The sequence below is a fragment of the Gorilla gorilla genome, chromosome 4, assembly GCF_029281585.2.
Source record: "Gorilla gorilla gorilla isolate KB3781 chromosome 4, NHGRI_mGorGor1-v2.1_pri, whole genome shotgun sequence".
Classification (NCBI taxonomy): Eukaryota; Metazoa; Chordata; class Mammalia; order Primates; family Hominidae; genus Gorilla; species Gorilla gorilla.
Genome location: NC_073228.2, coordinates 23829333 through 23846419, shown reverse-complemented (window position 1 = coordinate 23846419; position 17087 = coordinate 23829333).

The window sequence follows — 17087 nt, the reverse complement described above, 5'->3', positions numbered from 1 at the left end:
AAGGGTAGACAGCACAAGGGTATGGTTGAATGGCTCTGTTATAGGCACATCCTGGCAGGGCCCATTTTTACTGCCTCCATCTAGTTGGGAAGTTCTGGAAGTACTAGAAGGGAGATACAAGCCAAGAACCTGGCACATGCTCACATCACCCAGAGATTTCAAATTCATCAGTTAAGGCTACACTCCTACAGACCCTACCCTCCTATGCATCAAGGGCTGAAATCACTCACTGAAAAAGGTTTGGTTGGCTGGACATGGTGGCCCATGCCTGTAAATCCCAGCACTTTGGAAGGCCAAGGTGGGTGGAGGCCAGGAGTTCAAGAACAGCCAGGCCAACGTGGTAAAACCTCATCTTTACTAAAAATACAAAAATTAGAGAAGTGTGGTGGCACGTGTCTGTAATCCCAGCTACTTGGGAGTCTGAGGCACAAGAATAGCTTGAACTGGGAGGTGGAGGTTGCAGTGAGCCGAGATCATACCACTGCACTCCAGCCTGGGCGACAGAGTGAGACCATTCTTAAAAAGAAAAAAAAAAAAGAGGCCAGGCGCAGTGGCTTACACCTGTAATCCCAGTACTTTGGGAGGCCAAGATGGGCAGATCATTTAGATCACTTGAGGTCAGGAGTTTGAGACCAGCCTCGGCAACATGGTGAAACCCTGTCTCTATTAAAAATACAAAAAAATAAAATAAAATAAAATTAGCTGGGTGTGGTGGTGGGCAGGAGGCAGGAGAATTGCTTGAACCTGGGAGGTGGAGGTTGCAGTGAGCCGAGATCACACCAGAGCACTCCAGCCTGGGTGACAGAGCGAGACTCCATCTCAAAAGAAAAAAAAAGGACTGAATGTTAACACAAAAGTTTTTGTAAATCTTTAGATAATGACCTGGCATGGTGGGCGGCTCATGCCTATAACCCCAGCATCTTGAGATCCTGAGGCAAGAGGATCACTTGAGGCCAGGAGCTTGAGACCAGGCAGGACAACACAGCAAGATCCCCCATCTCTAGAAAAAATAATTAGCCACATGTGGTGGTGCATGCCTATAGTCCTGGCTACTCAGGAGGCTGAGGTAGGAGGATCCCTTGAGCCCAGGAGTTTGAGGTTACAGTGAGCTATGATCATGCTACTGCACTCTAGCCTGGGCAACAGAGCGAGACCCTGTCTCTAAAAAAAAAATAATAATAAATAGATAAATAAATAAATCTTTAGATGATTTGCTGGGATAACTGAAGGCTACAAGAGATACGTATGTGAAGGACTATTTTAGTACAAAACAAGTTCTTAACCCAAAACTGGAAAAACATTACTTCCTTCTTCCTCCTAAGCTTCCTAGCAGGAAATTGACTGTACAATTTTAAATTTAAAGGTTCTGTCAGGTATTGCCTAAGGTAAAAACCTATATTGTAAGACAGAAAAACTCTGCCTAGGACTTCAGTAGCTCAGAGAGGAAAGGACTTAATATGTGTCTGAAAAGATGAGTTTTAGAAATTAAGAAAAAAGAGATCATTCCCACTTCAACTCCTTACCCTACTCTACCCCCATTGAAAACAGACCTTCCTCCGCCTTACCCACAAGTTCCTCCACCAAGCCAATGCCAGACTGCTGCAATCATAGGATGGCAGCACCACCTCTAAAGCACAGAACTTCAGGCTTTGCTTCAGAAGTGGCACCATGTCTCTTCATTTTCCCTTTCTTCAAGGGAAAATCCTTGAAGAAACTTCCTTCAGAAAACTCCTGAAGCTGTTAGGATTTTTAGTGTAAGTTCCTTCCGAGGATATTAATTAGGCTTCAAACTGTTTTGTTCCGAGAAATAAAAACTAAACTCCAGTCATTCAAGCTAAGAGTTGAGGCATTCTATGGCTTCAAAATCAAGTAAGATTTGCAAAGGAATTGCTAGATACAACCGTTTTTTATTATATGCCACACAAACAGTGGAGAAAATTATGGATACCACCATCCAAGTGATTGAGATTATTAATTTAGGTAGCAGGCCAATTCAGACATGTCCACTTATCAATGGCAGGAGGCCCCTCACATCTCCTCCCTATAACCCATTTCAATACTTCTGTCTACAGTCTAGAATTTCAATGTTGAAAGGAGAGTGTGGTTATTGAAAGAAATCTAGAAAGTTTACCCTGATGATCCTTTTTGACATCCACTGAAATCAAAGTAGTAATTCGGCAGTTCTTGGCATCAGGAGCTGTTTAGGGCAAGAGCCTGATGTGGAACTGCCTTATGTCTGGTGCCAAGATGAACCTAAAGTCACAAGAGATAGACCCATAAATATCACAACCTGCCAGAGATTTGAAAGAAAAAGAAAAGGACACTTAAACTAGATGGCAGTGGTGGTCAGGTAGTAACCCAAGGCTCTGAGTTCAGTAAGTAAATCTAATATGAATGCCCTCTCCTTTCACCTATCTATTGACTTGTAGAACATTTCCTTCATTACTGCATCAGCGATGAGCTTTATGCTGTGAAATTCTCAAAACCTAAAGCTTATGAAGTGGTCTCAATGTCCAAAGCGCACTACAAACTCATTACTTACAAAATGATGCCAACTAACTGTTCCATCATCTTTACCGTACCTTTACAATATTTGAGTGGCTATGTGAAATGGTCACAGGTTAGAAACAGATCATAGTCCAAAAGTTAAATAATATCTTACAGGTAATCATTTCAGTCACAGGAAATGGAACCAGGATGGAAGAGGGTGTTGAACAAGCTACAGAAGTGGGTATAGAATACCCGGAGTCATTACTAAGCAGAGTTCTCAGATTTGACCAAGGTTAATTCAATGAGGAATGGAATATAGACAAGAATAGGCAGCAAGATTAGCAGGAAGCAGTCAGATCAAGTAGCCAATCAGGCATTGAAATGGTCCTTGAAAAAGGAAAGGTGATTGAATTGAGGCATACAATGAGATATCATTCTGTGGCTCTGGGAAAGTAAAATTGGTTGGCATGTTAACATGGAATAGGGTTTCTACAAGGCCGCTTAAAGAATGTTTCCATCCTCTGAGAACTGAAGGGAGTTCCAAATAAGCAGTTTGTGACTGATGATGAGCATGATGATGATGATAAAGTCTCCTTATGTAAGAGCTGGCAGAAGAGTTGGTCACACCTACACGTTTTAAATTCACATAAAAGTAAATATATGGCCGGGTGTGGTGGCTCACACCTGTAGTCTCAGCACTTTGTGGGGGCTGAGGCAGGCGGATCACTTGAGGTCAGGAGTTGGAGACCAGCCTGGCCAACATGGTGAAACTCCATCTCTACTAAAATACAAAAATTAGCCAGGCGTGGTGGTGTGTGCCTGTAATCCAAGCTACTCAGGAGGCTGAGGCAGAAGAATTGCTGGAACCCGGGAGGCGGAGGTTGCAGTGAGCCAAGATTGCACCACTGCACTCCAGCCTGGGCGAGAGAGACTCCATCTCAAAAAAAAAAAAGGTAAATATAGCTAGGCATCGTGGCTTGTACCTAGCTACTTAAGAGGCTGAGGCAGGAGGATTGCTTGAGGTCAGGACTTAGAGACCAGCCTGGGCAACGCAGTGATACTGTGTCTCTAAAATATTTTAAAAAGTAAATATAAGCAGAACTCTTCTGGTGAAAATTTCATTCATTCATTTTTTAGAGATAGGGTTTCACTCTGTTGCCCAGGCTGGAGTGCAGTGATGCAATCATAGCTCACTGCAGCCTCAAACTCCCGGGCCCAAGCAATCCTCCCATCTCAACCTCCCAAATAGCTGGGACTACAGGTGCATGCCACCACAACTGGCTGATTTAAATTCTTTTTCTCTCTCTCACTTTCTCTCTGTGTCTCTGTCTCTGTCTGTCTGTCTGTCTTTTTCTTTCATCTCACTCCGTTGTCCAGGCTGGAGTGCAGTGGCACAGTCTCACCTCACTGAAACCTCCACCTCCTGAGCTCAAGCAATTCTCCTGCCTCAGCTTCCCGAGTAGCTGGGATTGCAGGCACCGTCCACCACACCTGGCTAATTTTTGTACTTTTAGTAGAGATGGGATTTCACCATGTTTGCCAGACTGGTCTCAAACTCCTGATCTCACCCACCTTGGCCTCCCAAAGTGCTGGGATTACAGGCATGAGCCACTGTACCTGGCCTGAAAAAAATAATACTTTTGATAAATCTGAAAATCTGGGGCTATTTCTGTCACTGAGAGAAGGTGTGTCTTTCCCCTTAAACTAGGTGCATGTTGCTGAGGAGGCAGAGGGCTGAGTTCTTCCATCCATCACCTTCAAGTGTCAGGTGACTTCCGGTTGGACAAGATGGCTACCCCAGTGGGCTTGTTTCCTCTCTGGTCTCTTTTTCTGTCTAAGACTCACTCCATACCAGCCTGAGCTTGGGACCATTGTTTTGCTCCTCTCATCCTCCTACCCCCAGAGCTGACAGATTTAGCAAATAAAATTTACAAGATCCTGTTAAATTAGAATTTCGGACAAACAACAAACTACCCCACACTGTCTCAGGAGGGTCCCTCAGAGATAAGTGTCACTGAGCCTCGGGAAGGAGGAAGCTCCATCCCTGCCCATCAAGCCCCCTCTTGGGGTCCCCTCAAGGAAGACAGTGGTTCCAGAAGGTGTGTTCCCACCCCCTTTCACAGCCTACCTCTCTCCCATCCCTCTCTGACCCCAGGTTCCAGCTGGCCTGGGGATTTCTGGGAGGATCCGAAGAACAAGGCCATCTGCAGTAGGAGCCTCCTGTTCCTCACCACCTACGCTTCAGCCCTGCCCAACTAACAGCTCTCCATGTTCTAAAGAAGGCAGGAGTGCTGGACCACCACAGCCTTCTGGAACCCCAGTTCTGTGACATTATCCATCTCCTGGAAATATGCTGGTTTTAACCATGCAAATTAGTTAAGCATCAGGCAGAAATAGCAGCTGGGCCTGGAAGCACAGGTGACGTCTGTGAGGAAAATGGCTGTGTGGGACAGGGTGGAGAGCATGGGCTGTTCCCTTCCTTTCTGGGAACAGCACCACCTTTGGGGGAACTACTTCTCTCATGGGGTTTTAGGCGGGGGCTGCCAGTGCCAGGGCCCTGTCCCCCGTCACCCCCCCATAGTCATAGGAACGCTTCTGCGCCAGTCACTACATTTATAAGGGGAAGCTGGTGGAGCTGCTCAGCTTCCAACAGGAAGCCCATGTGTGCAGGGCCAGAGGACACAGCCCATCTGAGGTGCTAAGCTTCTGTGAAGAGGGAGTGGAGTCTGGATGGGATTCCAGTCCCACGGTCCACCCTTTCTGGGACCCAAACACACCCTTCCCCTTCCTTCAATTCTGAGAAGCAGTAAATGTCCCTACTTGCGAACAAGTTTGAGTTGGGTTTCTGTCACTTGCAGCCAAAAGAAACCCGCCAGCTACTGTCAGCATCGGTCAACCATCTGTGAAACGGTGAGCTGACAACCTGTCCCCTCCCTGTGAAGGCCACAACATCCCAACACCATTAGTCACCAAGGAAGTCTGGGAGAAATTTCTACCAGAAAGGGGCAAGGGAGGAAACATTTTGTTACTGCTGGCTCACTCTACCCTCTGAAACAGGGCGGCAGGATCTGGCAGAAAGAAAGTTTACAAGGGGCTTCTAAGCAGGCAGTGCTGCCCCGTGCCCTCCGGGCTTCTCCTCCCAGCAGGGCAGCAGCATATGGCACCCTGGGATAGGAGGTCTGCAGGGGCGGGGGCAGGGAGGCTGAACATCCTGGGGGCACCACTTTATGAGGAACCATTTATGGCCAGAACTCTACAGGGGCTTCAGGGACCTGAATGAACTCATCTCTGTAGAGTGAGAGTCCTGGGCAGGAGGAGAGGTTTCCATAGCCCAGGACCACATGCTGGAAATTTGGTCTCTGCAGCTTAAAATCTGAGAGAAGATGGTGTCTGCAGCATTCAAAGGGGGAACAGAGGGACCCTCCACCCCTGGCCCCCCCAGCTATTACAAACATGAGCCCTGGGAAGATTCCTATCAAAAACTCGAGCTGGGGCCCATGAGTCAAGTCTGGACGTGCAGCTCGGGGCAAGAGGACAGATGGACACCACAGGCCATCTGTCTAAATATTTGCAAATTATAAATTAAACTAACAGGGTGTTAAATAAAGTATGTTCTAACCTCGTCCCCTGACAAATATTCCTTTAAAACGATAAAATTTAAAAATGTGTATGAAGTTATGATTTGTACATGACAGAAAGTTAGCAAAATATCAAAGATCATAATATTTCTTTGCTTTTTTTTTTTTTTTTTTTTTTGAGACGGAGTCTCACTCTGTTGCCCAGACTGGAGTGCAGTGACGCGATCTCGGTTCACTACAGCCTCTGCCTCCTGGGTTCAAGCAATTCTTAATATTGAGATGCGTAATAAAATAAAGATATGTGTAATTTATAAATTACTGAAACTGTTCCATGAAATTTATTTTTATTCCTTTCAGCAAAATCAATTATTATTGTCAAGATTTAAAAATACATGTAAGAAGGCTGAGCGCGGTGGCTCACGCCTATAATCCCAGCATTTTGGGAGGCCGAGGCAGGCGGATCACGAGGTCAGGTGATTCAGACCATCCTGGCTAACAAGGTGAAACCCCGTCTCTACTAAAAATACAAAAATTAGCCGGGCGTGGTGGCGGGCGCCTGTAGTCCCAACTACTCGGGAGGGTGAGGCAGGAGAATGACGTGAACCTGAGAGGCGGAGCTTGCAGTGAGCCAAGATGGCGCCACTGCACTCCAGCCTGGGCAACAGAGTGAGACTCCATCTCAAAAAAAAAAAAAAAATACACGTAAGGATTAAAACAGTCATATTCAAAGTACAAGTATCTTAATATTTTCATCAAAATACGTTTATGTAAAAAATTTAATTTTGTCAGAAATGTTTTCCCAAACAATATTCTTTTCAAATATTGAAAAGTATCTATTGCTGGGCCCAGCAGCTCACGCCTATAATCCCAGCACTTTGGGAGGCTGAGGCAGGCAGATCACGAGGTCAGGAGCTTGAGACCAGCCTGGCCAATATGGTGAAACCCCATCTCTCCCATCTCTACTAAAAATACAAAAACTATTAGCCAGGTTTGGTGGCGCACCTGTAGTCCCAGCTACTTGGGAGGCTGAGGCAGAAGAATCGCTTGAACCCGGGAGGCAGAGGCTTCAGTGAGCCGAGATCGTGCCACTGCACTCCAGCCTGAGCGACAGAGCGAGACTCCATCTCAAAAAAAAAAAAAAAAGAGAAACAAAAGTACCTATTAAACCAAAAGGCAACATACAAATTAGAATTAATCAAATTTGTAAATCAAAATGATTGAAATCCATTTTATTTTGATTTTTGAAAACTTAATTAAATTACATTAAATTAAAATTCATAATTCTAGCATTCAATGACCACCTCATTGCCAATGTAAAGAAAAGGTGGCTGGGTGCGGTGGCTCGCGCCTGTAATCCCAGCACTTTGGGAGGCCAAGGCGGGCGGATCACGAGGTCAGGAGATCGAGCCCATCCTGGCTAACATGGTGAAACCCCGTCTCTACTAAAAATACAAACAAAACAAAAAGCCAGGCGTGGTGGCGGGCGCCGGTAGTCTCAGCTACTTGGGAGGCTGAGGCAGGAGAATCACTTGAACCCAGCAGGTGGAGCTTGCAGTGAGCTGAGATCGCGCCACTGCACTCCAGCCTGGGTGACAGAGCAAGACTCCATCTCAAAAAAAAAAAAAAAAAAAAAAAGAGTAAGCATCACGGTTTGTCTGAGGGCTAGACATAGATACAAATTTAAGAGTAATGTGTAATGTGATTTACTTCATCCTTTTCTCGTTTGCCCAGAGAAGACTCATTGGTGGCACCTGCAGCTGCAGCATCTTCCCGAAGATAACTTTGCCATGAAATATCTCACTTTATTATTATTTTCGCATCACTCTAGTATATCCACCTTGGAAACAAAAGGCATCATTCTATTTATAGCATTGTGTTTTTAGTAGCGGGATTTCCATTTACAAAATACAGTAATTGTCCATGGCTGAAAATATCAAATCCTAGAAAATGTAGCATTCCTACACATGATACTAACATCATTCTCGAACAGTTGTTGGCCAAAGAGTCATTTGATGAATCTGATTTTTCCAGAATAGACTATTCTGATGATTCAGATGATTCTGATGTTAGTTCTGTTTAGAAATAATTCCAAGAACAGTTTTTATATTTTATTTTCGAACTGAAAATCATTCAGATTTGTGGCCAGGCATGGTGGCTCATGCCTGCAATCCCAGCACTTTGGGAGGCAGAGGCAGATGGATCACCTGAGGTCAGGAGTTCCAGACCAGCCTGGCCAACATGGTGAAACCCTGACTCTACTAAAAAATGGAAAAATTAGCCAGCTGTGGTGGCAGGCACCTGTAATCCCAGCTACTTGGGAAGCTGAGGCAGGAGAATTTCTGGAACCTAGGAGGCGGTGGTTGTGGTGAGCTGAGATCACACCACTGCATTCCAGCCTGGGTGACAGAGCAAGACTCTGTCGAAAGAAAGAAAGAGAGAGAGGGAGTGAGGGAGGAAGGAAGGAAGGAAGGGAGGAAGGAAGTCAGATTTGCTTCAGCATCAAAGAGCATGTTTCTGTAAAAGGAAGGAAAGGAAGGGAAGGGAAGGGAGGAGGGAGGCGGGGAAGGAAGGAAATCCGTGATATTTGCTTCAGCCTCAAAGAGCATGTTTCTGTAAAATTAAATGAGCACTGGCAGTGAGCTGCCCTTTTTTTTCCTAAACGGGAAAAGGGTTAATATTGCAAACTTTTCCTCAGCTTCTATGCAACTGAGACAAATACTGTGCTAACTCATGAGGACCTCTGGAACCATGATATGTTAACTTGTCTTTCTCTTAGATAAGTCCTTTTCTGCCCACAGCTTCTCTGTACATCAAAATAGTGCCTACCAGAGGCCCCATTCAACCTTTAGATTTAGTTATAATTTTTCCCATGGACAGAGGATAAGATGTAGAGAAGCATCTCTCTGGGGCCTGAAAATTGTCAGTCAAGAGAGGATGCATGGGGTTAGGTGGTGCTGCACCAACACCAGGCACCAGATCCGGACTAGCAGAGGCATCCTGTGGGCCTTATTTTTTTTGTTTGTTTTTTGTTTGTTTTTGTTTGTTTGTTTTTGAGACAGAGCCTTGCTCTGTCACCCAGGCTGGAGTTCAGTGGTGCAATCTCAGCTCACTGCAACCTCTGCCTCCCGGGTTCAAATGATTCTCATGCCTCAGCCTCCCTAGTAGCCGGGATTACAGGCGTGTGCCACCGCACCCGGCTAATTTTCGTATTTTTACTAGAGATGGGGTTTTGCCATGTTGTCCAGGCTGGTCTCGAACTCCTGGCCTCAGGTGATCTGCCCACCTTGAGCTCCCAAAGTGCTGGGATTACAGACATGAGCCACCGCACCCAGCGTTGTAGTCCTTAATTAATTTAATTTTTTTGTATGTAGAGTTCTCTAAATTGCAGGGCCCAGTCAGGGGCTCCTTTTGTTAGCTCTAAGGACAGGACTGGGAAAATATACTTCTGGAAATAAATTGCTGTAGAAAACAGAGGATTCTTTTTCCCCCGAGATGGAGTCTTGCTCTGTTGCCCAGAGCTGGAGTGCAATGGCACAATGTTGGCTCACTGCAACCTCTGCCTTCCGGGTTCAAGCAATTCTCCTGCCTCAGCCTCCCGAGTAGCTGGGATTACAGGTGCCTGCCATCACACCTGGCTAATTTTTGTATTTTTAGTAGAGACGGGGTTTCACCATGTTGGCCAGGCTGGTCTCAAACTCCTGACCTTGTGATCTGCCCACCTAGGCCTCTCAAAGTGTTGTGATTACAGGCGTGAGCCACAGCGCCCACCCTACAGAGGAAATTTTAAGGAAATGTCTGCTTTGAATACTCAATAAAATATAAGACAAAACCAAAAATGATACAGTCTGCTGAAATTCTGACAGCAATGATAAAAGAATTTTCAAGGAACTGAAATCCAGTGACAAAAATGAAATCGATCAAGGCTGTAGTTGCACACCTGAGACATTCCTCGAGAAGGCAGAGGAGAAAGCTGTGAAAAACAGTGAACCAGAGAAGGATGGCCAGGGACAACAAAGATTGGAGCTCTGAAGTTGAATGACAGATATTCTGGAGAAACACACCAGAGATGACAAAAGGTGGGTCTGTGGAGCTGATAGGTGTACTTTGTTCCAAAAAAAAAAAAAAAAAGACCGTCACTGCTTAGACATATTTCAAATCATATGATTAGTAAGACTGAATTTTTGACTTTATTATCAGGCTTGTCTTTACTCCACAGAAGGTATACCTTCTCAGATATTTCAGGAATAAGTATACAAATTGATATAAACTGGGTTACAAAAAATACCTCAAGCTTTCCAAGGAGAAATTATATAGATAAATATTCTGACTACAATTAAAATCCCACAGAGACCAGCCTGGCCAACATGGTGAAACCCTGTCTTAACTGCTTTTGTTCCAATAAAACAAAATAGAGAGCAGGATCCTCAGGCTTCGATGCGATTTGCTTAATCCAGGTGGTCTGTGGAGATGCCTGGGACAGAAAGAAGCAGCCGGACTCCAGAATCCCCCACGTTAATAGCTATTCTATGCTATGTCCCCGTCTTATTGCTGGCAACTCACCTCTCAGCTCAAGCATTGTGACATTACAGCAAAAAGTATTAATATAAACGACACAAAAGACAAAAGAAAGCATGGGGTTTTGTTTTATTAACTAGGTAGGCATTGTACATGTGCAGGGTGGGAAACGATCAGAAGACAGGTATCCAATGAGCATCTGCCGTGTATCAGGCACTGCGCAATGTTCCTTACATACCACGATCCCATTTAATCCTCAAAAAACACTGCAGAGGGCTATCACTGCCTTCCTTTTACACGCCAAAAAACTGAGACTTAACAGTTGCTCATGGGAAGCTGAACCAAGAGTCAAAACAAAAGACTTTCAGGCCCCAAAGACTGCACTGTTATCCACTGCACAAAGTTGTCTGCACTGTGAGCAACAGAGAGGAGGAAAGGGAACTAAAAACGAAAACCAAAAATCCCATAAATAAAATAAATGAACTGAGCGTTCAACCCAAAAAGTTATAAGGAGCAGAAGGAAAACATTTCCAAGGAAATCAGGAAGAAGCAAGCTTAAGAATAAAAGCATGACATGTGTATTTAATTGGATCCAGGGGAAACTGTTGGGGTGAGATGTTAAAAACAGAGTTAGGAAATGACTGGAGAACTTGTGTATTACACTCCACTTCCTATATGGACCTTGGGTCCTTCTCTGTAACACTAATGTTGGACTAAATTCTTCAAAGTTTCCTTGCAAGGAGACGGCCACTCTAAAGCCAAGGAGTTACCACCAACAGATTCCTTTAATAACAACACAACAGGTAAATTACCCCTGAAGGCAAATATAACTGATTATCTTATAGTAGCAGGTTTTAAAACCTTGTCTCAAAAGCATTGCTATGGGCCAGGTGCAGTGGCTCACACCTATAATCTCAACACTTTGGGAGGTTGAGGTGAGAGGATGGCTTGAGCACAGAAGTTCAAGACCAGCCTGGGCAACATAGTGAGATGCTGTCTCTACAAAAAAAAAAAATGAGGTAAATCAGTGGGGCATAGTGCTGTGTGTCTATAGTTCCAGCTATCTGGAAGGCTGAGGTGGAAGGATCTCTTGAGCACAGGAGGTCAAGGCTGCAGTAAGCCATGATTGTGTGTCTAGTAATTGGTGGGTTCTTGGTCTCACTGACTTCAAGAATTAAGCCACAGACCTTTGCGGTGAGTGTTACAGCTCTTAAGGTGGCACATCTGGAGTTTGTTCCTTCTGAGAATTTGTTCCTTCTGATGTTCAGATGTGTTCGGAGTTTCTTCTTTCTGCGGGGTTCGTAGTCTCGCTGGTTCAGGAGTGAAGCTGCAGATCTTCACGGTGAGTGCTATAGCTCATAAAAGCAGTGTGGACCTAAAGAGTGAGCAGTAGCAAGATTTATTGCAAAGAAGAAAAGAACAAAGCTCTCACAGTGTGGAAGGAGACCAGAGCAGGTTGCCGCTGCTGGTTCAGGCAGCCTGCTTTTATTCTCTTATCTGGCCCCACCCACGTCCTGCTGATTGGTAGAGCTGAGTGGTCTGTTTTGACGGGGCACTGATTGGTGCGTTTACAATCCTTGAGCTAGATATAAAGCTTCTCCATGTCCTTATGAGATTAGTTACATAGTTTTGACACACAGGTTTTCCAAGGCCTCACCAGAGCAGCTAGATACAGAGTGTCGATTGGTGCACTCACAAACCTTGAGCTAGACACAGGGTGCTGATTGGTGTGTTTACAAACCTTGAGCTAGATACAGAGTGCTGATTGGTGTATTTACAATCCTTGAGCTAGACATAAAGGTTCTCCAAGGCCCCACCAGAGCAGCTAGATACAGAGCGTCGATTGGTGCACTCACAAACCCTGAGCTAGACACACGATGCTGACTGGTGTGTTTACAATCCCTGAGCTAGACATAAAGACTCTCCACATCCTTACCAGACTTAGGAGCCTAGCTGGCTTCACCTAGTGGATCTTCCACCAGGGGTGCAGATGGAGCTGCCTGCCAGTCTTGCGCCATGCACTCGCATTGCTCAGCCCTTGGGCGGTAGATGGGACTGGGCGCTGTGGAGCAGGGGGCGGCGCTCCTCGGGGAGGCTCTGGCTGCACAGGAACTTACGGAGGCGGGGGAAGGCTCAGGCATGGCGGGCTGCAGTCCTGAGGCTTGCCTTGAGGGAAGGCAGCTAAGGCCCGGCGAGAAATTGAGCGCAGCGCCGGTGGGCTGGCACTGCTGGGGAACCTAGTACGCCTTCCGCAGCCGCTGGCCCGGGTGCTAAGTCCTTCATTGCCCGGTGCCGGCAGGGCCGGCCGGCTGCTCCGAGTGTGGGGCTGCCAAGCCTACGCCTACCCGGAACTCCAGCTGGCCCGCAAGCGCGGCACGCAGCCCCGGTTCCCGCTCGCGCCTCTCCCTCCACACCTCCTTGCAAGCTGAGAGAGTGGGCTCCGGCCTTGGCCAGCCCAGAAAGGGGCTCCTGCAGTGCAGCGGTGGGCTGAAGGGCTCCTCAAGTGCCGCCAAAGTAGGATCCCAGGCAGAGGAGGCGCCGAGAGCGAGCGAGGGCTGTGAGGACTGCCAGCACGCTGTCACCTCTCAATTGCACCACTGCACTCCCCACCCTGGGTGACAGAACGAGATCCTGTCTCAAGAAAGCGTTGCTAAACACTTTCTTCCATAAAATTATATTTTGCCCTGAGGGAGGCCCCCAGCCAGACTGTGAAGTGCCACCTCCTGCTGCTGGCCCCTGAGGGTAGCGGGCAAGGAGCATGTCTCTGCTGTGGGAAGTGCCAGGGAAAAGCCCCTGGATTGGGTCACCATGAAACGCAAAGTGGGTGAAATACAAACATACCTTTGAAAGACAAATATGGACCTTAGTGAATGAGTCTGGGTCATGGCTGGACCGGAGAAATCCCAGGGTGAGCCAGCCCAAACACACCATCCATGGAATAAAAAAAGGAACTGCTACTCCAATGGTCAGCCCGGTGAGAAACGCATCCTTCCATCCAGCTAAAATCTGCCTGTGTCCATCTTGTCTGCTCAACACCAGTCCCCATGCTTTGGGACACAGAGCACTGTACCCTCCTGCATGGAATGGCCAGCCACTGGGCTTCAGAGCCAAACAAACCTGGGCTCAAAGGCCAGCCCTGACTCTCTGTTGTGTGATGTCCGGCATAATGGTGCTAGTAGTTGATGTGCGCATCTGCCCCACCTCTGCCTGGCCGTACTTGTAGCTAGTACATGTATACTATATATGTGCCCGACTGTATCATTGTATGTTCCAGGATGGTCATGCCTGAGGTTTTTTTTTTTTTTTTTTTTGGTGGGGGGAATCTCACTCTATTGCCCAGGCTGGAGTGCGGTAGCACGATCATGGCTCACTGAAGCCTCAAATCCCTGGCCTTAAGTGATCTACCTGTCTCAGCCTCCTGAGTAGCTGGGACTACCGACCTGCACCACCAAGCCTGGCTAATTTTTAAAAATTTTTGTAGAGGTTGAGGAGGGAGGGGCTCTGTTGCCCAGGCTAGTCTTGAACTCCTGGACTCAAGTGATCCACCTGCCTCGGCACTGGGATTACAAGTGTGAGCCATCACACCCAGCTTCCCTGAGCCTTTATACAGAACTCGCCTTTGGGTTAGGTTGTGTTGTATATTCTAGTTAGGGCATTATATTGATTTTTTCAATTACTATCATTCTGAATTAATAACAAATTGTGGTACCTTCATACAATGGAATAGAACTCAGCAATAAAAAGTAATGAGGGGAGGTGGGGATGGTTAATGGGTACCAAAAAAAAAAAAAAAAAAAAAAAACCCGAATGAATAAGTCCTAGTATTTGAGAGCACAATAGGGTGGCTATAATCAATAATAATTTAATTATATATTTAAAAATAACTAATGGCTGGGCATGCTGGCTCACACCTGTAATGCCAGCACTTTGGGAGACAGAGGCAGGTGGATCACCTGATGTCAGGAATTCGAGACTAGTCTGACCAACATGGTGAAACCCTGTCTCTACTAAAAACACAAAATTAGCTGGGCCTAGTGGCACGTGCCTGTAATCTCAGCTATTTGGGAGGCCGAGGCAAAAGAAATGCTTGAACCCAGGAGGCAGAGGTTGCAGTGAGCCAAGATAGCACCATTGCACTCCAGCCTGGGCAACAAGAGTGAAACTCCATCTCAAAAATAAATAAATAAATAAATAAATGAAAATAAAAATAAGAGTATATACAATTGGATTGTTTGTAACACAAAGGATAAATGCTTGAGGGTCTGGAAACCCCATTTTCCATGATGTGATTATTATGCACTGCATTCCTGTATCAAAACATCTCAGGTATCCCAGAAATACATATGCTTACTATGTACCCACAAAAACTATAATTAAAAATTTAAAAAGTAATGAACTGTTGGCACACAAAACAACATGGATAAATCTCAAAATAATTATGGTGAGTGAAAGAAGCCTGACAAAAAAAAGTACACACTGTATGATTCCATGTCTAGAAAGCACTAGAAAATATAAACTAACCTATGATGACAGAAAGCAGATCAGGGTCAGGCGTGGTGGCTCACACCTGTAATCCCAGCACTTTGGGAGGCGGATCACATGAGGTCAGGAATTCGAGACCAGCCTGGCCAAAGTGGTGAAACCCAGTCTCTACTAAAAATACAAAAATTAGCCAGGCATGGTTTCGGGCACCTGTAGTCCCAGCTATTTGGGAGGCTGAGGCAGGAGAATTGTTTGAACCTGGGAGGCAGAGTTTGCAGTGAGCCAAGATCGCGCTGCTGCACTCCGGCCTGGGTGACAGAGCGAGACTCCGTCTCAAAAAAAAAAAAAAAAAAAGAAAGGAAAAAGAAAAAGAAAGCAGATTAGTAGTTGTTTGGGGGTGATGGGGAAGTAGAAAGGGCAGAAAGCAGGATCACCGGGGGTAATGAGGAAACTTTTTGAGAGGATGGATATCTTCACTATCTTGAATGTGATGATTTGAGCTGTATACCAAGGGTCAGATACCAAATTGTAATCTCGGTATATGCACAATTTATTATATGTCAGTACCTCAGTAAATCTGCCTAAAATGTTTAAAAATTACTGTAATTATACAAAATACATTTTATGAAAAGGAAGTCATGAATGGAGCATGGTTGAGAACCCCAGCATCGGGTAGATTCAGAAGCGGGGAAAAGCATCTCCCACTTCCCCTTCTTCAGGCCAGCGTGCTGTGCAATTTATCCAGTGGCCACTAGAGGACAGCAGCGACTCATGTACAGGAAGTCGGCGTTTCAGGGTTTCAATACTAAGAATTCCCTGCTCTGTGCTCCCTATCCTGGGAAGTGGGCGTTAATACCCCCATAATACTCAGTTAGAGCTGAGACTTGGGACTTGGTTTCTGGCTACTGATTCCACCTTGTTGGTCCCCCAACACCGGGAGCACAGGGAGGTCGCCCAGGCTATAGTGCAGTTGGCACTATCTCAGCTCACTGCAACCTCTGCCTCCCAGGTTCGAGCAGTTCTCCTGTCTCAGCCTCCTGAGTAGCTGGGATTACAGGCGAGTGCCAACACGCCCGGCTAATTTTTGCATTTTTAGTAGTGATGGGGTTTCACCATGTTGGCCAGGCTGGTTTCAAACTCCTGACCTCAAGTGATCTGCCTGCCTCAGCCTCCCAAAGTGCTGGGATTATAGGCATGAGCCACCGTGCCAGGCTGACAACACTCTTACTAAATTAACTGCAGAGAGGTTAAGAAACACCTAAAGAATCTGGTGTGGTGGCTTACGCCTGTAATCCCAACACTTTGGGAGGCCAAGGTGGGCGGATCACTTGAGCCCAGGAGTTCAAGACCAGCCTGGGCAACATGGCAAGACCCCTTCTCTACAAAAAAATGACAAAAATTAGCCAGGCATGGTGGCGCGTGCCTGTAGTCCCAGCTACTCAGGAGCTTGAGGGAGGAGGATCCCTTGAGCCTGGGAGTTCGAGGCTGCCGTGAGCTATGATGGCACCACAGCCTGGGTGTGAGAGTGACACCCAGTCTCAAAAAAAATAATTGTGGACACACATTGAGCCTTCCCAGTGGGTGAGGCATGATGCCAAACACTGTATGAAGGGAATCATCTCATCTTCACAGCATTGTTACTAAATAAGCTGCAGAGAGGTTAAGAAACACCCAAAATCATAGAGCTGGTAGGAGGCAGTGCAAGGATTTGCATCCAGATTTGACACTAACACGTGGGCCTCGCTACTGCTCTGTAGTACCCACTTAAACCGAAGTGTCCTTCTCGATTATTTAGTTCATGTGTTAAACTCGTTGGTGTTGGTAGCAGATGGTCAGTATTGTAGTTCAGCTTTCTGGAGAAAGCTTGTCAGGCTTCAAGAGAATGTTTAACATCTGTGATGGTCCATGAGGGAGGTTCCCCTCTCCACCCCTTCACCACTTTACATGGAGCATTTACAGTGTGTGAGTTTCCATGCTAAGGATGATACTTTCATGATGACAGTGTCTGAAGGGCAGGTGGGC